Consider the following 26384-nt stretch of genomic DNA (forward strand, 5'->3'; position numbering starts at 1 on the left):
CTCTCTCTCTCTCTCTGAATAAATTTTTAAAAAATGGCAGTAACAAAAACATCCACCTTGCTGAGGCTTTGTGCTACATGCTTTACAAGGATCTTTCCTTTTAATTATGTATATGTGCTGGGGTGACTAAATACTGGCCCCTCAGGCCAGGAAGAACTGTTAACTATTGCAATTCATACCACCGAGAGAGCAATTAGGTAGCTAATGGCTAATAATGTGGCTAAAGTCTAGGGTGTGGCTAATAATGAACCTATAGAGGAAAGGGACGAGTCCAAAGAACAGCGTCCCTGCCCCACCTCCTGGGAGCTCCTCTCACCCTGACACTCCTGGGAAGTCCCATCCCCCGCAGCAGCCCAGGACGTAATCAGCTTATTCACCCTTTAGAGAGCCTGGCTGATCAGAAAGTCTCCTTTTATTCCTTGGGGACAAGGATACCTGAGATTTAGGCCACACCTATAAATAGTCAAGAAATCCGTCCTTTTTAATTGACTCATCTATTTATTTGGTCAGTCGGTTCCTGCCGACCCCTAAATGGCTACATAATTCCTCCCCGATGCTGTCAGTGGAGAGGAGGGACCCTCCTGGCTTCTCCAGCTTTGCTCTCTGAATTCCCCAGTAGGCACTGCCCCTTGCGAGGCCCCATTCCCCAAATACGCTCTGCCTAGTTCCACTTTTGCCCGTGCTGCGTCACCTTAAAAGATTTTAGTTGGAACCTAAGTCTGTCAATTGTCAGCTGCAAGCAGTGACCTCAGGAATGTCACTTCCCCTTGAGGCCTCAGTTGCATCATCTGTAAAATGGGCCCTCTCGAATTACACAAGGGCCGGCAGGAGGAAGTACAATACGCGATTGGATTTGCTCTCAGGAGAAAGGGTCCGCCCCAGGTTGGGGAAGAAAGGCTAGAAGAAAGGCTACCTTTCACGCTGTTCATCAATAACACTGACTCCGCCCCTCCTTATCACCCGGCAACTAAGTGCTGCGGGGAGAGGCGGAAACAAGCACCCAGGAGCAAATACGAAATAAACAGTTCCCCGGTCCACTGTCCTGTGTCAAATGAACGAGCAGCCTTCCCAAGGCACTTCGTGCGTGCTGCTGCAGCCCTGTCTGGGTGAGGGCTGGACTGGGCTGTCTGTCTTCCCGAGCAGAAGCCTGTGGTCAAAACAACTGAACAGTCAGTGCCTTTGAAGGGGGGACCTGGAAGCCTCACATGAGGACTTCTGGTTCCAGGCTGCCTCCCCAGAGTGGATTGGGACCAAGCACTCGGCAGGGCATTCAGGGTCGCCAGCTGAGACCTCCCACCCGGCTCCTCTCCTCTGCCCTCTGCCCCAGAACCAGACATGGCAGCCAAGCCACAGCCAAGCCACACCACTTGTAGCATCTGGAGCGGCTTTCCCTGAGGCTTTCGGCTTTCCCTTTTCAGGGCTGCTTGCCTCTCCCGGTACTGCCCTTCCTGTCTAGCGTCTGCCTGCCATGCTTTTGTCATTCCGAGGCCTCTGGGAAAGTTTTTTGCACCCTGTTGCCCACAGTGTCTTCAGGAGACCCTACCGACTGCAGTGACCTGCGTCTTCGCCGGCCCAGCAGCTCCTGGGCTGGGCATGGTAAGGTTGGCTCTGGGTCCCCAGGGCACGGCCAGGGCCCACAGCACCTCTCTGATGACTGAAGGAACAGACTTTCAACTCTCAGGTTTCAGATGCTTACAGGTTTTCCCCAAACTTCCCCTGACATCAGAGATTCTTGTCTGGGCCTTTCCCCCACTCAGCAGGGCTGGAAGAGGTTGAAAACATACGAACTTCTCAAATGGACCATAAAGGCCAAAGGGAAAATGAAAGGTCTGCCCCACCATGACCTTACGGAGCCACTGGATGTATCTGAGATGACACAGAGCAAGAGAGCCCATGATGATCACGTCCCAGTGTCCTGTGAAGCAAGCCATCAGGCCGCAGGCCTGGTACAGTGATGTATGCCAACCGCTCCGCAGTAAGACAGGAAAAGAAAGCTCACACTCAATTTTCATGTAATTTATAGCTTCGCATGTATCTCACTAGATTGTAAGATCCTAAAAAATGGAGGCTGTGTCTTATTTATATTTGTGTCACTAACACCCGTCACATAGTTTATGAATATAAAATACAATTCATTTTTGAATGTTTATTTTTGAAAGAGAGCAAGAGGGAGGGAGCATAAGAAAGGGAGGAGTGGGGGTGGGGGACAGAGGATCTGAAGCGGGTTCTGAGCTGACAGAACAGAGCCCCAGTGCAGGGCTCCAACTTGCAAACCACGAGATCATGACCTGAGCCGAAGTCAGACACTTAACCGACTGAGCCACCCAGTGCCCCATAAAATTAATTTTTTAAGGAAAATGGGGGTGGCTTGTCTCCCCAGAAGCCCGCATCCAGGCCTGGCCACGTGGGGATCCGCTGGGATCCCAGACAAGGCTAGAGAAGGATGGGAGCCAGTACCTAGAAGCCGCCTGGGCCCCAGGGGCCTTCCAGAGCTGCTGCAGCTTTTCTAATTTTGTTTCTTTTCAGATGAGAAGTTCCTGGATGTCTGGACTATGTAATGTGACTCAATCACCCCTGAAAGTAGTCCTGGATGTCTGGACTATGTAATGTGACTCAATCACCCCGGAAAGTACTTTAATACAACCATTTATACTTACTAAGACACCTTAATAAGAAATATTTGCATCAAGCTTTTGAATACATCAAACTGCTTTCTCCTCCTTGCTGCCAGTTAGCCTGGTGGGCACCACAGTCCCCCTTTTACAAATGGGGCACCCGAAACCCAGGCAGGAGATGGGACAGGCCAGGGGTCACAGAGCCAGGAAGCAGCAGAGCATGCATGGACTATTCTCTCGACAGCCCTGGGTGGTTATGGGAGGAGTGGAAGCCCTAGGTCTCAAGGTGCCATGTGACCTTGGGCGTGTCACGGCACTTCTCTGAGCCTCAGAAAGCTCACCACGAGGAAGGATGGAGGCAGACGGGCTCAGAGAAGCAGCTCATGTTCCCAGACTGCTTCTCCCCTCCACCCAGAGACAAGACCTGGTTATGCACATGGACTGGAACCCCCATTCCACTCTGCAACCGAACAGTGGTTTTTGTGACCATCTGTGACATCTCTTCCTTCTGGCCTTGTTCCTCATTCTGTGCCCACTGCCCAGCACTGGGCCTGGTATACAGCGTGTTCCACAAATGCTCACCATGTGAGTGAATGAACAAAGGAATGCTACCTAAGTGATTCTGTTCATTCAGCTGTGAGATCCTCACAGGATGGGAGAAAGTCTGGAGGGAATGATCTAGAAAAGAGCAGCACCCTGTGGAAGGAGGGCAGGGCGGGGAGCCTGGGCCCGGAACAGAGCACCCCAGTCCCGTCTCCCACATTCTCTGCGTGGCTGCAGCAGTGCTGCCAGGCACCTCTCTGAGGCTGGCTTTTTCACCCGTGACACAGAGAACATCAGACCTTTGTCACAGGCCTGTCTCATGGCTCAGCTGAGAAGCAACTGTAAAGTCTGGGGCGTCACTGAGGTCAATAGGCATCTCCGTGTCAGAACCAGACCTTGTGAGTCAACTAGGCAGACCCTTAGGGTGCCCGGATGAGGGCGCCGATGCCCGAGGAGGCCACATCTCAGAGCCTCCCCGCAAGGAGGGCCATGGCTGGATGAGGCACGGCTCCTGGGGACTGTCCACAACCTCGCTCAAGCAGCGGTTCAGCCCAGTTTGTAGGAATGGCCTGGATCAGGGAGGTTGCAAGGTAAGCCAGCCAGACTGACAAATACTGCACAGGGACTCACCGTAGAGCTGAGATTCTAACTGAACTGGATGCCCAGTATTTTATCTAGCAACCTCACTCAGAGTGTCTGGGGGATCCCTGTTGTCACTGTCCCCCGCCCGCCCCCGGAATCCAGCATAAAATATAACACCCAGGAGATAAAAGGGATCAAATACTTTGGCCGTCTGGTCTGAAAACTTCAACCTGAGTGCAAATGAAACAAATACCCTGGGATGGAAGGGTTGCACTCTGCTGCAGGTGTGCTCCTTTCTTTCTTCCCACCCAGAGGAAGCTTCTCACCTGAGCAGGGATCCAATCCCAAGGATGTCCTATAGTTCTCACCTCACATGCCCCGAATGCCATATCCACCCATCCTGCCCCCTGACAGACATTGCTAATTGATCACGGCATCCTTCCCATGGGTCAGAAGCCAGCCTAGAGTCCTTATTAAAACATGGTCTCGGGGCGTGGCTGGCTGGGGGGCTCAGCTGGTTAAGTGACCGACTTTGGTTCAAGTCATGATCTCACAGCCTGGGGGTTTGAGCCCTGTGTCAGGTTCTGTGCTGACAGCTCAGAGCCTGGAGCCTACTTCCGATTCTGTGTCTCCCTCTCTCTCTGCCCTGCTCCAGCTCACGCCCTGTCTCTCTCTCGAAAATAAACATTAAAAAAATTAAAAACAAACAAACAAACATGGTCTCTCTCTGGGCCTCAGTAACCTGATAGACAAGAGAAAGCTCTCATGGAGCGCTTGGATGGCTCAGTCCATTGAGCATCTGACTTGATTTTGGTTCGGGTCATGATCTCGAGGTTGGTAGGTTGGAGCCCCATGTCAGGCTCTGCACTATTAGCATGGAGCCTGCTTGGGATTCTTTCACTCCCCCTCCAATGCTCCTTCTCAAAATAAATAAACTTAAAAAAAAATTCTCTTTCTCTCTCTCCTTTTACCTCTCTCTCCCAATCGTATACCCTCTGTCTAAAATTTAAAAAAATGAAAATTAAAAAAACAAAAAAAGAAAGAAAGCTCTCATGTTGCAGGCATGGTCAGGACAGGCAGGACACCCAGAAAAGACTAGAAAGGAATCAAACAGAAAGAGACAGTAGAACTCGACCTGAAAACACAAATCTCTACTCGTGTGCAAGGTAATGTGGGAACTAAGCTCGGCTGGGGATGAAGAGCAGAGGAGCCATTAAAAACTGCCTTTGGCAGGGGTGCCGTGGGGGGCGGGGCTCAGGTTGTGATCTCAGGGTGCCTGAGTTGAGCATCGGGCTCTCTACTGTCAGTGCAAGAGCTCCCTTCAGATCCTGTCTCTCCATCTCGCTGCCCCTCCCCCCTCTGCCCCTCCCCTGCTTCAGATCCTGCTGTCCCCTTCTCTCCCCCTCCCCCACTCCTGTGCCCTCTCTCTGCCCCTCCCCCACACAAGTGTGCACTCTCAAAAAAATAAACATTAAAAAAAAAAAACCTGCCTCTGGCTACTCCTCGGGATGAAGGCATATGGCACAGGAGTGAAAATCTATTACGAGGAGCCACGACAGAGGGTGTGCTACCAAGCTGCCAGGCTGGAGGGGGGGCAGCCCTGAAGCACACGAAAGACCCTATGGGGCATGTGCACTGATGTCTGCTTTATAGAGAACACTGAGCCTAGGGAAGGGGACCATCACAGCGAGCTCCTAAACAGCAGAGCTGAGGCTCACATCCAAAGCTGGGCACTGCTACCCAGGAGTTCCCCGGAAAAATGATTCCAGACCCTGGTTTTACACAGGAGGAAAACAAGGGCCCAGAGAAGGCAAGTGACGTGTCCAAGGTCCTCCAGGAAGTTGGTGGGGAAGTGGGTAGATAAAGATGGCGCCATGGGGGCCCCTTTGGGAGACTAGGTCAGAAGACTGACTCAGGGGTGCTCCGGGCAGCCAGCCCCTCCAAACCCAGAGCTGTTTGCAGCCTTAGGAATCCAGAAATCCAGGCCTGGGTTTCTGGACTTATCTGCAGGCTGAGAACAGACTGACAGATGGGAACATGTCCCGGAAACCCCAGCCAGGTTTCACGTCGGTGGACAACTCTGGTCTCTGAAATGCCCCGCCAGCTTCCGGAAAAATNATATATGTATCTATATATCTATATATCTATATGGTCTTGGTCCCCAAAGCTGGCAGAGCTCCAAAAATTCTTGTCATTGCCTAAGTGAGGAGAGTGACAAAGGTGCCTTTTGTCATGTTAACGAGGGATTCTAGAAAGTACCTAAGGATGGGGGCTGGTGGCTAGGGCGTTGGAAGTTTCAGTCCCCACCCTCTGACCTCCACTGAAAGGAGAGGGAAAGGAGAGGAATGGGAGACGGAGTTAAATCACCCACAGCCAAGGACTTAATCAATCGCGCTTAAGTAATGAAGTCTCCATAAAAATTTATTTTATTTTATTTTATTCTTTGAAGCCTCCATAAAAATTTAAAAGGACGGGGTTCAGAGAGCTTCCAGACTGATGAACACATGGAGTTGGGGAAAGAGGCACCAGAGAAACTCTGGGCCCCCGTCCCTGTACCTCGCCCTATGCGTCTCCTCCATGTGGCTGTTTGGCTGGCTGAGTTATGTCCTTTAATAAACAGACCGCTAATCTGGTCAACAAAATGTTTCTCTGAGTTCTGTGAGCAAATTAATCAAACCCAAGGAGGAGATTGTGGGAACCTCCAATTTATAGCCAGTTGGCGAAAGCACAGGTATAGGTGGGAGTTGGGGTGGCGAGAGGCCACTGAATCATTAACCTGCAGAATCTGACGCTATCTCCAGGTAGATAGTGTCAGAAGCGAGTTAAAAGGTAAGACTTCCAGCAGTGCTGGAGAATTGCTTGGTGGTGTAGAGGGAAAACCCCCTCATTAGAATCATAACATTTCTCCTTGAAAAAAAACCCCATCCGATGGGCCAAGAGCCAAGACAGGAAAATAAGCTAGGGAATCTTCTCTCCCCCCACCTGACTGCCCAAGCTTTCCCACATTGGTGAGGCCAGAGGAGGAGGCTCCTGCTCGCCCTGGTCGTCCAGAGGCCCCAGCTCCCAGCAGCTGCTGTGTGGAACCGACCACCAGCAAAGACACACGGCTGACCTGGGGTCGGCCACTGCCTCTGGAGCCTCAAATTTCTCACCTGTCACATGGGGACAGTAATAACTACACTATAAAATAATGTGAGTATTACAGATGGAAAACCTTTCTGAGAACTAACTGCAAAGGGCCACACATGCTATTATTGTCCGTTTATGCAGACAGCCCTGACAGAGGTGCTAGAAGCAATGGACACCAGGATAGTAAGAATGGTAATTATCACCACTGTGTAACGAGCGAGGGCTGCGTGCAGTCGCTGTGCTAAGAACTTTCAGAGTTTCTCTTCCATGATCCTCCAACCAGAGGACAGACTCTAAATCATTCTACATCAGGTCTATTTTGAGAGGACTCTAGGTCCCAGAGATGTTAAGTGACATGCCCTGGGCCACACAGCAAGGTCAAGGCCAAGGCCAAATGACACTGACACCCAGATGTCATTGGCCAATGTCATCTGGACACATGAGCTGAGGTCTTAACCACACATCCCCTCTCTCTAAAGGGTATATTTTTCAAACCCCTGAATCTGGTTGGGTATTCATAGTGTATCTGGTTTACTGAATTGTTCTCTTCTTTCCCAACAGAGGAAGGCTAGCAGCCTGGGAGCTGCTTCTCTAGGATGAGTTGTTTTTTTTTTTTTTTAAGTGTTTATTCCTTTTTGAGAGACAGAGAGAGAGTGCAAGCAGGGGTGGGGCAGAGAGAGAGGGAGACACAGAATCTGAAGCAGGCTCCAGGCTCTGAGCTGTCAGCACAGAGCCTGACATGGGGCTTGAACTCACACACCATGAGACCATGACCTGAGCCAAAGTCAGACGCCAGGCACTCCATCTGGGAGGAGTTGTTTTAAGTCCACTGCTCCTTAACTGCTGTTCCCTCCCCAGGGAGGGGGCATCTCTCCCTCTTGATGCGTCTACACTGTCACTGCTGATAGGCAAAGGCTTAAAATTGGGGCCATCTCCGAGCATCAGTGACTCGGCAGCATGTGCTCAGCACTATAAAAACGCACCCCCCCACTTAGGATAGCGATTCCAATTTTCTGAAACAGACCAGTGTGTAAAGATGCCCACTCAGAGATGCTCACTGCTTTGGTTTGGCAAGATGAAAAAGTTCTGGAGATTGGTTGCCCAACAATGTGGATATACTGAACACTATTATACTGTAGACGTAAAAATGGTTAAGATGGTTAATTTTATGTTATGTATATTTTACCACAATTAAAAATAGAAAGAAAAAAAAAAGATGTTCACAGCAGAGTGGTTTACATGAAAGAGAAACTACAAACGGCCAATCTCTCATCACTATAGGATTAATTAAATAAATGATGGTTTACTCAAGCAAATCTAAACAAATTAAGAAAGGGCGGGGATCAGCAAACCTCAGCCCCTGGGCCAAATCTAGCAGGTTAGTTTTTATAAATAAAGTTTTATTGGCATGAAACTACACCTGCTCATTTGCATATTGTCTAAGACTGCATTCTGGCTACAACCGCAGAGGCGAGACAAACCCCACTGAGATCAGTGGAGGCAAAACCACATGGCCCCTAAGCCCAAAATACATCCGATCCAACCCTTTAAAAAACTTGCTGACCCTGACTTAGAAGACCAAAAACCCAGAAAAACGCTTAGAAATATGTTAGGGGGTGGGGGCGGGAAGTTGGCTCCCAAACATGGCTACACTGTGAATTCAACTTGAAAAGGAAACATTTAAATAATGTATATTTACCCACACGTTTATAAATGCACTGTTAGATGGTTATGTTTGGATGGCTGGAACAGAGATAAATTACATTTTCTTCTTTTGATTTCTCTGTGCTCTCCAAATTTTCTGTATTAAAAATATATTACTGAGGCGCCTGGGTGGCTCAGTCGGTTAAGCATCTGACTCTTGATTTCAGTTCAAGGACTTGAGATTGAGCCCCCAGAGTCAGGTTCCCTGATGGGCGTGAAGCCTGTTTAAGGTTTTCTCTCTCTCTCTCTCTCTCTCTCTCTCTGTCTCTCTCTCCCTCCCTCTGCCTCTCACCCCCACTCACAAGCTCTCTCTCTCTCTCTCTCTCTCAAATAGAAAAAAAAGGGGGGGTGCTTAGGTGGCTCAGTTAGTTGAGCAGCCAACTTCAGCTCTGGTCATGATCTCACAGTTCGTGGGTTCAAGCCCCACATTGGGCTCTGTGCGGATGCTCAGTGCCTGGTGCCGGTTTTGGATTCTGTGTCTCCCTCTCTCTCTGCCCCTCCCCTGCTCATGGTCTCTCTTTCTATCTCTCAAAAATTTTTTTAAAAAATAAAAATAAAAAATTGGCTCACCTGGGTGGCTCGGTCGGTTCAGCATCTGACTTTCACTAAGGTCATGATCTCACAGTTTCTGAGTTCAAGCTCCACATCGGGCTTACTACTGTCAGTGCAGAGCCTGCTTCAGATCCTCTGTCCCTCTCTCTCTCTCTGCCCCACCCCCCATGCACACACACACACTTTCTCTCTCAAAAAAGATTCTCTCTCTCTCCCCGCCTCTGCTCCTCTCCTCTATGTGCTCTCTCTTAAAGTTAAAAAAAAAATTAAAAAAACAAAATTCACTCTCTCTCTGCCCCTCAGCCCTGCTTGTGTGCTCACTTTCTCTCTCAATAAATAAATAAATAAAATACAACACATTACCTCCCAACACTAAAAGAAATAATAATGACGTGGCCCAATAGCAGTGTTAGCTAAGGCTATAGTGACACCATGGCGCTGTATAAATGTATCAAATTAAAACATTTAACACCTTAAACTTATACAATGTTGTGGGACACCTTGGAGGCTCAGTCCGTTAAGTCTCCAACTTCAACTCAGTTCATGATCTCACAGTCGTGAGTTTGAGCCCCGTGTTGGGCTCTATGCTGACAGCCAGCTCAGAGCCTGGAGCCTGCTTTAGATTCTGTGTCTCCCTCTCTCTCTGGCTCTCCCCTGCTCATGCTCTGTCTCTGTCCCTCTCTCTCAAAAATAAATAAACATTAAAAAAGAAAAAGAACTGTCTAAAAAAACCTGACATAATATTGTGTCACATATATTTAAATTTTTAAAAAATGTTCACTTTTATGATCAGGGCAAACAAACAGTAAATACCATTTTCTCACTGCCTGGGCTCCTCTAGGGAGGGGTGATGAGGGGACACAGGTCCCCGGGAATTCTTTTGGCAAGCCCAGGGAGGTTCCGGCCAGGGAGCTGAAATTAGAACATGCAGGGATGCTTGGGCTGATTTTGTGAGGCCTGTCAAGTGCTCCACACCTCCACCATGACGACAAAAAGACCATGACCCCTGGCACCACACGGGCGGTCTTTCCAGTCCTCCTGGGCGCATTTATTGCTCCATCTTACAGGTGGGGAAACTGAGGCTCCGAGGAGTTCAGGGACTCTCCCCTTGAGGTCACACAGCCGGCAAAGGACAGAGACGGAATCTGAACCCAGGACTATCTGCCCCTCCAGCTCCCCAGACTTTCCACTAGAGGGGTTGTGCATGTCAGGAATGATTGTTTGGGCCATTTCCTTGACAGCGCAGTCTGCGAAACAACTGAAACCAGCCGGCCCTCCATCACCTCCCGCTGTGCACGCCCAGTGTGTGTGGGGGGAGGGGGGGCAGTGAGTAGCAACTAGCATCCCATTTCTCAGATGGGAACCTGGAGGGCTCAGGGAGGAGGGCCACACCACACCTGCATGCCCGAACAGAGGGGACAGCTTCTGTTCTCAGAAAAAGTAAACTTAAAGGGCTGCGTGGAGGAGGCGTCATACAGGCCTGAGAGCAAACCCGCTTCTCCACCTCCACTGGCTCACCTGTGAAATGGGTTCCCACCAAGTGGGGATGGATCAGCAAATCTCGGAGGAGAGAACCGGGGACTCGTTGTTGCCTATGAAGCCAGCAGACCAGATGGGGGCTGGGCCCCTTGCACAAGACTCTTTATCTGGAAGCAGAACTTAGACTCCAGCTTTGGCCACAGGCCTCTGGCTTCCAGGCTGCCCCGGGCTACTCATTAACCAGTGCAAGGCCTTGGGAAGGGACTGGCAGGGGNAGGGGTGGGGAGAGCAGTGCTGGATGGTGTGGACACCAGGGTCAAAAACCTGGAGTTCAAATCCTTCCCAGCTGGGTGACCTTGGGGGGAGTCAATTCAACTCTCTCTCCTCAGTTTCCCCACCTATTCAGTGGAGCTAATATCCATATCTAACTCAGAACGGCTACTCTCAAGACTGCAGGAGTCTGTAAAGTGCCTAGTGGTACCTGATACAGAGTAAGTGCTCAGCAAATGTATCTGTCATTTTTACACAAATAACAGCAGCATCCACATCTTAAGACTGATGTAGGGGAAAGTGTGCTCCTGTACCTTGAACCTCTCAGGGCCATATCGGGCATGCCATTACAGTCCAATACTGACATTTGTGACAACTATGGCAGTGACTCTGGAGGCTGACATGGACCGGAATGTCTCCATTCCCACTCAGCAGCTGGCCAGGGAGGTGTCCCAAGCCCCCAGGGATACACCTGCTTGATTTTCCATTTGTGACGTCACAGCATAAAGAACAGGTCTCCAGGGGGCTGAGGTGGCCCGGAGAGGGGGTGAGGAGTAGATTATAGGGATGGGAGCAGGTCCATCATGGGCAGCCATGGCTTGAAGACATGGCCAGGGTCTTCAGGGCCTTTCTCCTAGTCCTAGCTTCCCAGGTAACCCCAAATCCACCAAACTCCATCTCAGGACCAGTGGGAGCTTGGTCAGGACATTACCTACCCCCAAACTCCCCTCCCTGGGAGAAGTTTCTGCCCAAGAAGCCAGAGTGTTCAAATTCCACAGCAGAGTTTACTAATGGGCCATGAAATCAACTTAAAGGGTCAGGGCTATCACCTTCATAAAAATGATATAACAGAGCCCTAAAGATGGTGAGGATGGGAGTTATCCATGACGCTGGTTTCACTTTCGTGTGTGTGTGTGTGTGTGTGCGTGTGTGTGTACATGGGAGCACACTGGTAGCATCCTGTCGTAAATCTATTTCTTACTGAACGTCATAATGAAGAAACTTTGAAAGCCCCAATAGTAAGGATGTTCTAAACCCAGGTAAATAAGTCATCTGTAGAAACGTCTGATTCCTGCCCCATTAACCCCCTTGTAAAAACACTGTGATACTGAACTGGGGGGAGAGGGGGAGGAAGCTTCTGTAAATATGAGACAGTCAGCAAAATGTCATTAAGGTCTGTAGATTAGATAACAGAATTGTGTCAATGTTAAATGTCCTGGTTGATAATAGCATGTGCTTATATAAGAGAACAAGTAGCCTTGCTCTTACGAAATACATTATGAAGTATTAGGGGTAAAGGGGCATCAGGCCTGCAATTTACTCCCTAATGAGTCAGCAGGAAAAAAATAGAATATTAATGTGACTATTTTATAGCACATATATAGACATGAAGCCAACATAGCAAATCTTAACAATGGGACAATCTGAGTGAAAGGTATACATGAGGTCACTGTACTATCCTAGCAACTTTTCTGAAGGTTTTCAATTTTGTAAAACTAAAAAGTTTAACGAAGAGACAGCTGGGTCAGCAGCCCCGAGTCCTGGAGCATCCTAGCCGAGCGGCTCTCCCAGGTGCGTGGGTCTGACCCTGGTCCTCACAATTCCCCATTCCTGAGCGCCCCAAATCGGGGACACACCAATACCACTTACGTTTTGGAGGCTCCTCAGAAAGGGCTGTTGTTCTGGACCTATTACCAGAAGAAGCAAAGAAGGAAAGAAGAGATCTGGTCAGGTTGTGGCTTACACAGGACCCCGACTCTCCTTCCACGTGAGACTGTCCGACTCCCACACGCTGGCAGGGGCCAAAGCAACTCCTAGTGGGGCCAGGGCCAGGAAAGTCAGGGTGCTCAGGTGCTCCTGCATACACGCACATGCTCACACACACAGGCGCGGGCCCACGCACACCGGTCTCCCGGGTGCAGTGCCCCTGAAACTGTCAGCATCAAGAGCCTGGGCTGGGGGCTACAAACGTTAGGCCGCCACCCTGTCCTGACGCATCCCTGGGAGCCCCACACCAGCCTAGTCCTGGGCCTGAGTCTGTCAATAACTGTTCCCTGTGCTCACACACTAAGGCAAGACGGAGGGGCTGAGGGAGGCCCTGGGGGCCCCAGATTCTTGGAGAACAAGGTACCTCATTGACTGGTTAGAGGCTCAGAGAATCATCGAGCCAAGGAAATTTGCCTAACTCTGCTGAGCCACATGGTCCCCAGAGGTGACTGACCCCAGAAGCCTTTTTTTTTTTTTTTTTTTAACNAAGGGAAGACCACCCCTGCCTCTCACTCCACCAGCAGAGCTGTTCTGGAAAGCTCCCCTAGTTTCCTAGAATATAAAAATGCAGAAACCCAGGAAATGGCTCCTTATCAACTAAGATCTCACATTTCAATGAACATGTAAATGGAATAGCAGAGAAGGAAGGGGACGGCAATGGGAGGGAGAAAGAGCCCTGAAGGGAAGGGCGGGCCAGTCTTTCCTCCCAGGACCTGAGGGGGCCCCTCCCTGACAGAACCTTGACCCCAGCAGTCTACAGCATTCCGGGTCCCCCAAACTGGACAACTTCATTGCCATGTCGGGGGTCCTGTGGGCGCACATGAGTGCCCACTGTGCCCAAGGCCCTGTGGGGGTAGGTATAGTCAGTCAATAATTTACTAAGTCTGCCTCAGGCAGTAGAGTGTGCAACTCTTGACCTCAGAGTTTTAAGTTCGAGCCCCATGTTGCATATAGAGATTACTTAAAAATAAGACAGATTTTTAAAAATCATGGAGCACCTACTATGTGCCAGGCACTGCTTTAAGCACTGGGAACACAGCAACGAACAAGACAGCCCTGTCTTGGGGCCCAGATCCCCATGTGACACACTGCCTCAGACGCTCACACGGCATTGTAAAGGCTGGGGCAGATGGGTAATGCCTGCAGCAGGGGTCAGTGCTGTGGCACGGTAACCTGCTGTCCTGACAGCAAGAGAAGAGGGGAAAAGGGGAAAGATGAAGGTGGTGTGTGTAATGCACAGTTATAAGCATAATGTTAAGGGAACCAGAAAAAGGAGTCTAATTCTGTCCGGTGTGAGACCTGAGCAGCTGCATGAGGGCAGCCCAGCTCAGGAGGAGGAGAGTGGCACTTAGTTCCCATGGGGACAGCCCGTGGGCACCCATGCCCCTTCTTCTGGGGACAGCCTCCCATCTCTCCCTGGAGGCCCATGCACCCTTGCTCTCAGCCCGAGGGGTTCTCGGTGGGCGTGTGAGCCAGGGCTAGCCAGCATGTGAGTTGGCTGCGACAACTGGCTCAAGGATGAGCACCTGACCAAGCCTGGACAGTGAGAGTGACAACAGGGGCTTGTGCTAAAACCATCATGAAAAAAGAAGGCTCTTTGGGGGCCCCTGGGTGGCCCAGTCAGTTGAGTGTCTGACTCTTCATTTCAGTTCAAGTCATGATCCCAGGGTTGTGGGATCAAGCCCTGCGTCAGACTCCATGCTGAGTATGGAGTCTGCTTAAGATTCTCTCCCTCTGCCCCTTTCTTCTCCTCCCACGTTCTCTTAAAAAAAAAAAAAGAGAGAGAGAGGTTGGGGGAAAGGCCCTTTCTAGGCTGAGATGGCTATGCTGGGAGGGGAGGTATCCTATGCAGCTGAGGGTAGCTCAAGGAGAATGAAGCCAACAGAAAAGCCTAGAAATGAAGAGAAAGAAATGGAGCTCAGATGACCTATCTCAGCACCTGGATCCAGCCTTGATAAATGTTCTTTTTCATTCTTTCTTCTTTTTTAAAGTTAGTTTGAAGTGATTTCTGCAACTTGCAACTCTAAGAATCCAGACCTGTTTCCTGCCTTGGATGTGCTGTATAACTTTATACATGCCCTTTTACTTGACATGCAGGCCATCAGAAAAGTGGGGCATAGATGAATGAATCTGAGGTCCCCCTGCAACCCTGGTACTCTGGCTGCCAAGAACCTGTAGCAAAGGATAGGACTGACCCTCCCTGGCCCCAGGGTCTGAGTCAGCAGGTATGCGGTGGGGCTCAGGATTCTACCTTCTAACAAATTCCCAGGTGACAATGTGACTGTACACCATTTGACCACATTTTGAGGACCCAAACTCCAAATCTGTTCTCTTCCCAACCACCTGGGGCAGGTGCCCAGCACAAAAATAAAGCTCCGACCAAGCAGGAGATCTCAGCAACCTCAGCCCTTCATCAGATCCCCGGTTGCAAGGATGAACCTGTATTTAAACAATGACGCACCAGGTCCCAACTCACAGCCCTTCCATTGCCTCCGTTTCCGGCCAGCCCTCCACCCTGGGATTCATCTAAATAACGAGGCTGTACGACTGATGAGAAGCCTCGTTGGGTTCCAGCAGCCCCCACGCTGGCCGTCCAGGAGCTGGGAGCATCCCCCCACAGCTCCTCACGCCAGGCAGCAAGCCAGCCCCAAGCCCCACTCCAGACCTGATCCTGACACACTGCCTCAGGCTGCCCTGCTGTCAGCGCGCCTGGCTGGCCCCGGGCTCTCCCTGATTTACATCCGACTTGGCTGCCTTGAAAAGCCTCCTGTGGCTTTTGGACCGTGGACACCCGTTCAGTAGAAAACGGCTTCCCCACAAGCATCCTTTCCAAGGTGACGCTGGCCCAGAAGGCCTGGCCTGGCTCAGCTGCCTCCCAGCTGTGTGACCTTGGGCAAATTACCTGCTGTCTCTGGGGCTTCAACTTTCCACATGCAAAATGGAAATCATGGTATCTCTTGTGATGGTTCGGGAGATGATGCTTACAGGGCACATGGGCTGGTTGAGGAAGTAGACCAGGCGCCCAGGAGCTGTAATTGACCCCCTTTATTCGAAGCATGCTCTCCAGACCAGCAGCAAGGACCCTGCCTGCAAGTGAGTTAAAAATGCAGAACCTCAGGCCCTCGGCTCAGCCCTCCTGCATGGGAAGGGGTATCCTAAGCTCTCAGGTGACCGCTACTGCTTTAAGGTCTGAGAAGCACTGCTGTGTTGTTACCATCCCCAGGACACAGCCAAGAGGTCCCAACAACCCAGTCTTGGGGGAGCTGCAAGCACGGGCCAGAGGGAAGGAAGGGCTGGAGAGGGAAGGAAACTCCTCCCATGCCTCTCAGCCCCTCCACTAACGATAAGCCCCTCCATGGCTCGGGGAGGGGTGGGGGCAGCTGTACCCTGCAATGGGACTTAACGAATAGGTACTGATCACCAGACTTCACTCACGGGCTCGGCCAAGGTAACAAGATGCCCTAACAGCATTGCAGGTCGCAGACAGAGGGCTTCCAGCAGTCTCTCTGCAGAAGGCTGCCTCTTGTATTCAAGCAGAGGCTGACCACGCGGGGCTGCCTGGGATGGCGCGTGCCTTTGCCTGGCGTAGGGGTGTGCCACGGGTTCCCCCGGCACCAGCCTCAAATGGCCCCCCCTTAACACACCAAGGTCTCTGCAGCAGGGCTGTAAACACGAAGCCCGCCTTCATAATTCACTGTCTCCCAGTTGGATGAGCAGAGCAGAATGCCTCTACCTCCCAGGGATCTGTGGGTACCATACTGCCATGCCTCTGGGGCCAGGCCAGACCTGAGGAAGCAACCTGGGGGCCAGGGGCACATGCTGAGGGGGGTGGCCAGGTGGGATGGTAGTGTGTTCAGAGATGCTAGACAACGTCCAGCTGCGGCTGCAAAATAAATAAATCCTGTGCTGAAAACACGTCTTGAACGATCCAGCTCTGTGCGGACCACACAAAACGTGCCTGTGGTCCAGAGCTGGCCCCGGGGAACCATTCTGCAGCAACTGGTACTGTTTTTCCAGGCCCAGGACTTAATCTGGCACCAGACTCCGGTGCTCCACGCCACTGCGATAATTCATTAAATATTTTATGGTCAGCTCCATGAGGGACAGGATTTGGTCTGAATGGTTCCCTGCCATGTCTCTAGGGCCCAGAACCAATAAATATGGATGGTGATGGGTGAATATGATTTCCAAGCCTGGGCCCACTCAGTTGTTTAAACTATAGGCTCCCATTTCAGAGGAGAGGGAATCAGACAGTCTTTACTTATGCGCTGAGCACCTACTGTGTACTATACCCTCTTCTGGATGCAGGAGCATCTATCCCTCCCTCCCCTGATGTGACCTCAGTCAGATGCATGGATAAAAGGCAGGACCACAAAGATCTTGCTCTGTGCAAGGTTAGATTATGTGCTCGGTCTCATCTAATCCTTTTTGAGTGCCTACTATGTATCCGGCACAGTGAAGGGGCTGAAGGAAAGCTTTGTGAAGCAGGCACGAAGAAGCTGGCCCATGAAGAGGGGGAATAAGAAGAGAAGAGAGCGGGGCACCTGGCTGGCTCAATCTGCAGAGCATGGGACTCTTGAACTCAGGGTCTTGAATTCAAGCCTCATGTTGGGTGTGAAGCCTACTTTCAAAAAAAAAAAAAAAAAGGGAGGAGGAAGGGCCTTGTGGGCTGAGGCAGGGCTGTGCCAAGAGAGCCCCAGGCTCATTTTCGGAGCAGAAAACAGCCAAATCACGAGGAGAGGGGAGAAATGGTAGCAGATGAGGGTAAACACGGGCCAGGAGCCAGATCCTGCAGGGCCTCGAATGCCAGGCTAAGGAGTGAGGACCTGATTTCATAGAGCACTAGGGAGCCATTGAAGGCCTCTGAGAAGGAGAGTGGCATGCCCCCACAGAGAGGTGCCTAGGAGGAATGGAGGCTGGCAAGAAGCCTGTTGTCTCAAGCCGTAGGGATATCCACCCAGAGAAGAGACACCAAGTGCCACATGGTGAGAGCATGAATGTCATTGAAATCATGGCCTGCGTCTTCCATGAGGCCTAACTTGGTGGCCATCATCTCCAGGTGCAGACAGGCTACAGGGCAAGAGGGCAGAGCCCTCACGACCACCACCTTCCGGTGCCCTTCACCCACTAAGCAGGTCTCTGCTGAAATTCACTTCACCCCTCCACCCTCCACCAGGCAACGGGCATCATGGCTTGGCTTAGAGACTTTCTGCCAGAAAGGGGGCGGTGGAACATGACGGTGAGGGGCTTGGCACGTTTACTGTGTGCAAAGAAGAGCCGTGGGAAGGGCAGGGCTCTCAGAACGTCCCCTCTAGGGCTCCCCTCAGAGATGTGGTCCCAGCCTCTGCTTATGGGGAGGCTAAAGCTCGAAGAGACGAGGGAGGATCCAAGTGAGCAAAACCAGAACTCAGCCCCAGCCCTCTAGGCCTCTTGCGATTGCCTTGATACCATCCCACAGTACAGCCAGTGGCCAGAGCTGTACACGGGAGCCAGGCGGTCCTGCTTTCCAGGAAGCCCCGTTCTGGATTCTGTGGGGGTCTTTTGGATCAGTATGGCTTCGTCCTCTCACCTCCTTCCCCATTAGCTGAGATCAAATCAGGAGCTGAAGTACAATGTGGCCATCAAGAGTTTGAAACAAAGGTAAAAACACTGCCCTTAAATTTACCTGTTTAACATAATCACTGAATAGAGTCTGGGGGGGTGGGGCGGCAAGTTTGGGAACAATGGCCCTTTTGATAGCTTATCTGCCTCGCTCAGACCTCACTCTCCAGATCCAGAGAATGGATGAGCGGCTTAACTCAAAGATCTCGAAGTCCCCACACTTTTCCTTGCCAGTGGACCACTCTGCCTCAGACCTTCCATGCTTTTCCCTGCCTGGACCTGGACTTTTGCCTGCCCTTGGCATGAGCCTCCTGGAATTGCTCATTAACCTCTTCCTGATACAGATCTTCTCCCCTCCTGTGAGACTGAGCCACTTGAGCACAGGGGCTGTTTTATTTACTTATCCCTGCCCTACTGGCCTTGGCACTCAGCCTGATACCCAATAGGTGCTCAGTAAACCTCTGCAGGGCCGCCTGCAGAATAAGGATGGACCCTGTCTCCCTTCCTACTTCCTGGCTGTGTGAGCTACAGCAAGTCACCTTCCTGAGACTGGATGAACTCATCTAAAAGGTGAAGGGAAGAACCTCCAAGTCAGGCACAGGGCTTAAATGCAGAAAGGCATTGTGGGTGCTCAGTAAGGGTCAGCCCCTTCTCACCTCGGCCTGCTTAAGTTCAAAGTCACCGGGTGGGCGCTTTTTATTCACGGAGCTGGCAGCACTTGCAGTGATGAAGATAGGCCCGACTAGGTCAGTGATTCCCAAAGGCAGCTAGCTGTTCAGGGTGGCCTGGCAGCCCTGTACGTTCTGATGCGCGGCGGTCCCACAATGGTCCATTGTTTGAAGAGTGAGTGGCAGAACCAAGAACAGTATGACGCCATTTTCGATAACAACACCACAGAATGACAGCCAGCTTGCTGGACACGTCCTAAATAGCCCCAGATCAAAGAGGAAATCAAAACTGAAGAGAAAACTGACCTAGAAAGTAATAAACAGGAATATATATGTCCATGTAAATATCCGAGGGATACAGGTAAAGCTGTATGCAGAGGAAAATGTGTAATCTTACCAGCCTTTATTGTTATTAGAGAAAGAAACAAATAAATGGAGCGGTTACAGTGCACTGTTTTTTTTTAAATTATCTTTAAGAATCACTTTTAGTAGGTGCGCTTGGGTGGCTCAGTCGGTTAAGCGTCTGACTTCATCAGGTCATGATCTCGCAGTTTGTGGGTTCAGGCCCCATGTTGGGCTCTGTGCTGACGGCTCAGGGTCTGGAACCTGCTTCGGATTCTGTGACTCCCTCTCTCTCTGCCCCTTCCCCGCTCATGTTCTGCCTCCCTGTCTCTCTCAAAAATGAATAAATGTCAAATTTAAAAAAAAAAAAATCACTTTCAGTTAATACAGTTTTATACTGCTTGAGGTGTATTACCTTTGTAACTAAAAGAATCCTTTGAAAGTTTCTCACAAGGTTAACATTTATCTACCCTGTGACCCAGTCTCACTCCTAGAGCAACAGAAAAGATAAGCCCACTAGAAGACCTGTGCAGAAATGCTCATAGCAGCTTTATTTGTGATCGTCCCAAACTGGAAACTCCCAAATGTCCACCAACAGGTGAATGGATAAAATCGGGTCAATCCATACCATGGAATTCTACTCACCAATAAAAGGAAGGAGCTATTGATATGCTCAACAGCCTGGATGGATCTCAAAGACATCAAGCAGAAAAAAGCCATGCACAAAAGCGTACAGACCACACAAGTCCATTTATACAAAGTTCTACACTTGGTAAGACTAATTTGTGGTGCCAAAACTCCGAGACTAGCTGCCTTTGGGAGGGATGGGCACGAGACGACTAGCTTTCTAGGGAGCTGGGAACAGTCTATTTATTACCTTGGTCAGGGTGCTACTTACACAGGCAAATAAATCTGTCAAAATGCATCAAACTGTAACAGAATCTTTGCATTTCACTGCATGTAACTTATATCTCAATTTAAAAAGATTTTTTTTCAATCACAGGAAAATATTTAAAGTACAGATTCCCCATGGGCATCAGTTCAGTGTGTCCATGCTGGACCTGGGAATGTGAATTTGTAAAAAATGACTCGGGTCATTCTACACCTAATTAGAGTTAACGCTGCCCAACCCTGCCCCCTACACTACTCCCCTTCCCTTTTATTGTTTTGGGTGATTTTTTTGTTGGGTATATTGGTTTTTACAAGGGAGTGGGCTGACTCACAGGGCTCTAGCAACAGGACAGCAATTTCCTTTCTTTCTGCCCTCTCTTGGCCACCCCAACCCCCGGCCCCTCAGCTCAGGTTTCCAAACGAAGGCTGTGACCAGGTGAGGTGGGAAGGGAAACGCCCAAGCCCCATCCAGGGGACAGACACCGTTTACCCTAAAGAGTCCTGGGCTCCATGTCCCAGGGAGGTCAAAGCCAGCAAGTTAATGGTCTGTGTACCTATTAAACTGTATGTCCAGGCCCTCACCCTGTGTTTACGAAAAGAGCTCAGGGCAAGGGTCACTGGCACAGAAAACGCTTTGTGCCCTGACCAGCAGGGGCCTGACCACCTTCAGTCTCCTGGACCCCAGCCTGGTTCGTCGCCTACCATCAGGGGTCTTCTGGGCTGCTGGGCTGAACTGGCTTCTCCGCTGCTGATGCTGTTTCTATCCCTGCTGCTCTCTGAGTAAAGCTCAAGCCCGTGTACCCAGCACTCGCGCCCCTCTACCACCTGGCTCCTGCTCTCGCCAGCAGGGACCCTGCGAGGCTTATCACGCTTGGCTATTTCATGCCGCTGTGCCTTTGCACCTGCTATACCCTCTGCCCAGAATGCCAGCCCATACTGTCCTTCCAGTCATAGAAGATGACCTCACCTCCTCTAAGAAGATGAAGTGCCTTCTGCCTACGACCTTGCCATCAATGTACACCCAGTCACCTGAGTCTTCGCAGCGTGCCATGGATGCCATGGTCACTGTCCTCTCTCCCTCTGGGCTACGAGCACCTCGAAAGCCAATATTCTACCCCAAATCCAGTGCCTAGCCAGGACTGACCCTAGCTAGGTTTCTTAAGCAACTAGAAGAGGCACACTAAAAAAGCTCTCTTTGGGGTCCCTGGTAGCTCAGCTGGTTAAGCATCCGACTCTTGATTTCGGCTTAGGCCACGATCTGATGGTTTGTGATCGAGCCCCACTCCGGGCTCTGTGCTGGCATCATGGAGCCTGCTTGGGATTGTCTCTCTCTCCCTCTGTCCCTCCCCCACTTTCTCTCTCTCTCAAAACAACAAGCAAAACAAATAAACGAGCTCTCTTTTACACTTGAAGGCCACCCTGGGCATGTCCACATCCACAGCTCCTCCCCAGAACCCATAAATTCAAACAAACACTTGGGCCAAGATAAATTGGCCAACCCGAAGGAGTGACATGTAGCCCCAAAGAATCTGATTCTTGCTTACGACTTTCTGCAGAGGTGAATGGCCAGCCTGCACCTGTAGGGGTGACCCTGGGGTTCTGAGGTCAGCCCTATTCCCACCCAGAACTGCCCCCCTGCTGTGCATCCTGGTGCGCCCTTGAACTTTATTTGTTAACTCTTTCCTATATACAGGAAGGTGTTCAATGATTTACAGGGGTCTTAATCATTTCAGGGACTTTGCAAAGACTTTCAGAGTACAGCTCCCAAGTCCTTTGACAGATGACAGGTTTTCGAAGTTGGGAGAGTCGAAAACACCATCACAGAGCCCCAACTGCCTCCTGGGGACTGACTCTTGTTCAGGAAGAGTGGCAGGGCTCTCCCAGAAGGCACAAAAAAGGGAGAATGTATAACGAGGGACAGAATTGAGGTGAGTCCACACTCACCCTCCAGCCCTGAGGCCTGGGACATCTTTGTCCCATCTTTTCCCCAGGTCCCGGCTGGGGTCCACGTTTGCCACCTCAGCACATCAGTGACTAAAATTCCATGGGGCCAAAAGTCACGGCTGGCCAAGGGAAGGCCTTTGAAGCCCTCTCTTGCTACTATGCAATCAAGGCAAAGTCCTCTGGGCAGCTCTCAGTTTGCTGATCTCTAAAATGGGCCCTTCTCACTCGGGCCTCCCGACTCTGCAAAGCAGAGGTAACCCAGTCACTGCAGGGCAAGGGGATGAAGGAGAGGAACGGGGCAGAGGAGGCTGACTGCAGCTGTATCCTGGACCAGCACAAGGGTATCCCTGAAGGACAAAAGCTCAAGAGTCCACCTTGGCCCTGCCACATACCACAGTGACCTGAGACCTCGTGACACCCTCTAATCGGCAGCCACGAAGCTGAGCCTGGCTTTACAGCTTACCACAGGCTTATTCATCCTCATCTCCCTCAATCCCCTCAAGGACGCAGCGAGGCCGGCATTGGCCGTCCTTGCTGCCAAGCTGAGGTTCAAAGAGGCCAAGAGACTCTCCCAAGGTCACCCACTGACTAAGACACTGTAATTGAGGCTCAGTAACTGAATTCAGCTCCCTGGGGACGTGCTCCCGCCTCTCAGTCCCGGTTTACTCCACAACCAGTCTACTCCACCCATTTTACAGATGTGGAAACTGAGGCCAAGAAAAGATTGCACAAGGTCAACTAGGGGCTGAGCCAGGCCCAAGAACTCTAGCTGTTCTGCCAATCCCATTCTGTGGTGAGTTCTCTGCCAGTGCCCTCGGGCATCCCTCTAATTTCCCCCCACACACCATCCTGATTAAATTCCTTCCCCCACGCCACCCCCATACCTTCTCATGCCCACCCCACACTCTTCAGGATGACACCCTGGTCGAGAGGGAGGCAGGCTGTTGCTAAGCACTCACCCGCTCTTTCTCACAAAAATAAACTCCTTCTGGCTGGGAGGCTCTGGATGAGATCCCCTCCCTTCTAGCCAAGAAAAAAATTAAAAAGAAAATTTAAAAAGACTTCTCCCTGACATTTATTTGAACGCCAGCAGTGCCAAAGTGTGGGCCAATTTACCAAAGTCCGAATGGAGCCAGCCACACGCCACTAAACCTCAGCCCAAAGACCCTCCGTTCAAGTGTCTGGGCAGTTACTGAGCTGATTTATTTCTCCAGGCAGGAAATGGGGGCTCGGGCTGCCTCCCAAGCCTTTGGGGCTGGTCCTAGGGGACGCCAGGATCTGGCAGAGGCTAGGCAGCGACCAAAATAGCCAGGCTGGTGGCCCTGCCCAGCACACACCTCCCTCTGAAGGCCGGGGAGGGTGGCCCACAGGTCCCCCCCGGCAGTACAGGCTGAAGCTTTGGGGCTGTCAGAGGAGGTCCGGGAGATTCTCTATCTGGCTTCCCTGGTGGGAGGGGGACGAGAATCTCTTGCTCAAAAGAGGAACCCTCAGAAGGAAGAAGAAAAGGCTAGAGGAGGATGTGTCCTGCTGTCCCTGCTGCTGCCCATTTGGCCCCCAGCTGTCCCTCGGGGCCTCCGTCCTGCCACTCAAGACGGCTGGATGTTGGCACTGTCACCTGCACGCGGCACCCGGGCAGCACCCTTGGAGCCATGCCCCCCTATCACCTCTCCCGACTCGGCGCCTGCCCTGGAGAATCAGCTCGGCTGTTCCGCCCCCTAGGCACTGGGGACACTCCCTCAGGTACTGCCGAGGGGACACACAAGTGCCTGCAACCAGGGGCGCGGAGGCACGGCCACACTCTGGGATACACACGTGCACAGCCAGGTACTGGGAGACACAGTCACACAGAAGCAGGTTCACCCCAGACACACACCGGGACACACAAGTGCACACATCCGAGACACACCGCCACTGCCACACTCAGGTATCACAGCCACCCCAGAACACACAGACGCGCACAACCCAAGACACAGAATAGCAGGCGTACTCTGAGACACACTTGTGCATATTGCTGGAGAAATGGAGCAACAGCCCCCCTCAGAAGCACACACACACACACACACACAGGGACATGGAGATACACACAGACACCTGGTGACACAGAGACACCGACACAGACGGACACACACACACACCTGCCGCCTGCACGAAAAGCCCAAGCCCTTTGGCTGGCGAAACAATAACAGCCCCGCCAGCGGGTCGGAGAGGCGACCTTCCGTCCCTCCCTCGGTGGCGAAAGGGGCGCCGGAATGGGGGGCCCTCGGCGGGGAGGTCGGGCCGGCTGGAGCGCAGGGATAGGGAGGCGGCTCCGCGCGCCCGGCTCCGTCTCCCTCGGGTACCTGGGGTGGCCGCGGCGCCGCGCTCGGCTGCAGTCGGTTCCACTGGCCGGGGGCTGCCCTCCCGCTCCTTCTCTGGCCCGCGGGCTCGGCGCTCCGCTCTCCCTCTCGGCTTGGCTCGGTCTCTGGGCTCGCGGTCCTCGGGGCTCGGTGCTGGCAAGCGAGCGGGGCTGCGGCCAGGGCCCGGAGCTCTGCGCTGGCGGCGGCGCGGAGGAAGCGGTAATTTATAAGCGGCTTCTTCCTGACCTCGCGTGTCTGTTGTCTGAGCAGGCAGCTCTCAGCATCACCCATCCTGCTGGGTGGAAAAATACCAGCTTGGCCGGGCCGGGGGCGGGGCCGGGGGCGGGGCCGGGNCACACATACACACACGCGCGCACACATACACGCGCACACACCACACACGCACGCGCGCACGGGCTCGGACAAAGAGCCCGGGCTCGCCGAGCGCGCGCGCACACACCCTCCTGCAGCGCGGCGAACGTGTGGTCCACCGCTTTCCCCGTTAGAGCGCACTCTTCAAGGAAACCCATTCCTTCCCAGAGCCGGTCCTCAGCCTCCTGCTGCTTATGCAAGAAGAGCTAGAGAGCCCCCTGCCCCGACCCGCCCCTCCCCTAACACCAACCACCAACACTCGCCCATCCACTTAGGCTCAAAACAGGGGTCTGCGGCTCGTTGAGTGGCCAGGTCCCAAACCACTCCACTGCTCCTTTTGTTGGGCCGTCATCCAGGTTCTCGAAACCTCAGTTAGCTCCTCTGAAAAATGGGCACAGTAACCCCGCCCTCGCTGCCTCCCCAGAGGCATGAGAGTGACCTGAGACTGTGATATGAAGCAGTCAGCAGCCCTCTGATTCTTGGCTGTGCCCCTGTTGGTCACTTTGTTGGGGTGGGGGGATTACTGGAGCTCTCTAAGCCTCAGTTTCCTCATCTGTAAAATGGAAATAAATATAATAGAGTCTATCTCCTCCAACTGCTATGAAGATCCAAGGTTAACAGTGTAAAAAGTTCGGAAAGGCATCGGCACTTAGAAAGTGCCAAGCAAGTGTCAGCTACTGTGACTATTTTTAAATGAAAATGGGGAATGTGCCATTATTCTTGTCCTTATTTGCACGAGTGGCTCCTCTGAGACCATTTTCCACACTCCTGCCCTGTGTGGGCATGAGGAGGAGTGCTGTGTGACCTCTGGCAAGGCCTTTTCCTCTCCGAAAGCTCTCCAGTTTCTCCTCTCACTCGCTCCCTCTCTGCACCTGGGAGGCTGTGTGCAGAACACTTGGATCCTTCCAGCTTTTCGACAGAGGATAAAAGAGGAAATAGAGGCTCCACAGAGAGCCACCCCCCACGTCATACGTGGCCCAGCCTGGAGCCACTGCCTGGAAGAGCTTCATAACACCCGCTTCCAGAACAGCCCCAGAAGGCAGACCAGGGAGGCTGAGGAGCAGGATTGGAGAACATGGCTTCTTCTCTGCCTGGTTTTCTCATTGAGGCCCCCTGCTGTCTGCCTCCATCTTGACCTTCTAGGGGGCCACCTTCTCCCCCAGCTGCAGATGAGCAGACATGCCCTCCCCCGCCTTCCTCCAGTGCCTCCCATGCCCTTCTCTGCTGTCCCCAGCTGTCCCTTCCTCCAGCCACCCCAGGTGGCATCCACTTCCCAGCTCCTCAGCTCGGTCCTTTGAGTTCATGGTGATTGCACCCCTTACAGGTGAGGAAAACAAAGCTGGGGGAGAGGGCAGCTGAGTCCTCACATGTGTCCCCTCCCTCCCTATGTGAGTGAGGCTTCCCAGTGAGCTGAAGGAGCAGACGGCAACCAAGAACTCGTCAGCCTCCCTGCGTGTGTCACTGCCCACAGCACAAAGTGGAAGGTCATAGTATGGTTAAGTGACTCTGGAGAGGAGGCTTTGACTAAGCCAAAGGGTTGAGGGGAAGGGAGGGGGGAGTGGAGGAAGCTGCTGTGGAAAAGCTTGTTG

General features: G+C 51.9%; 1 protein-coding gene across 4 annotated transcripts in view; it reads right to left on the reverse strand.

The window, feature by feature from the left end:
• The window catches only part of SLC6A6 (solute carrier family 6 member 6), an 84377-nt gene extending 59666 nt beyond the window's left edge, over window positions 1-24711 (reverse strand). Inside the window, exons 1-2 of one of the 4 annotated variants that reach the window (XM_077763727.1) lie at window positions 24427-24710; window positions 12525-12562 (exon numbers count right to left, since the gene is read on the reverse strand). The gene's annotated coding sequence lies outside the window, so the exon portion shown is untranslated. Of the gene's footprint in view, window positions 1-12524; window positions 12563-24222; window positions 24392-24426 lie in introns of those variants that run through there. The other 3 variants (XM_077763729.1, XM_077763726.1, XM_077763728.1) reach the window with 3 other exon arrangements.
• Between the last annotated feature and the right edge of the window lie 1673 nt (window positions 24712-26384).

This window comes from Crocuta crocuta, unplaced genomic scaffold (genome assembly GCF_008692635.1).
Source record: "Crocuta crocuta isolate KB4526 unplaced genomic scaffold, BGI_CrCroc_1.0 scaffold184, whole genome shotgun sequence".
Taxonomy (NCBI): domain Eukaryota; kingdom Metazoa; phylum Chordata; class Mammalia; order Carnivora; family Hyaenidae; genus Crocuta; species Crocuta crocuta.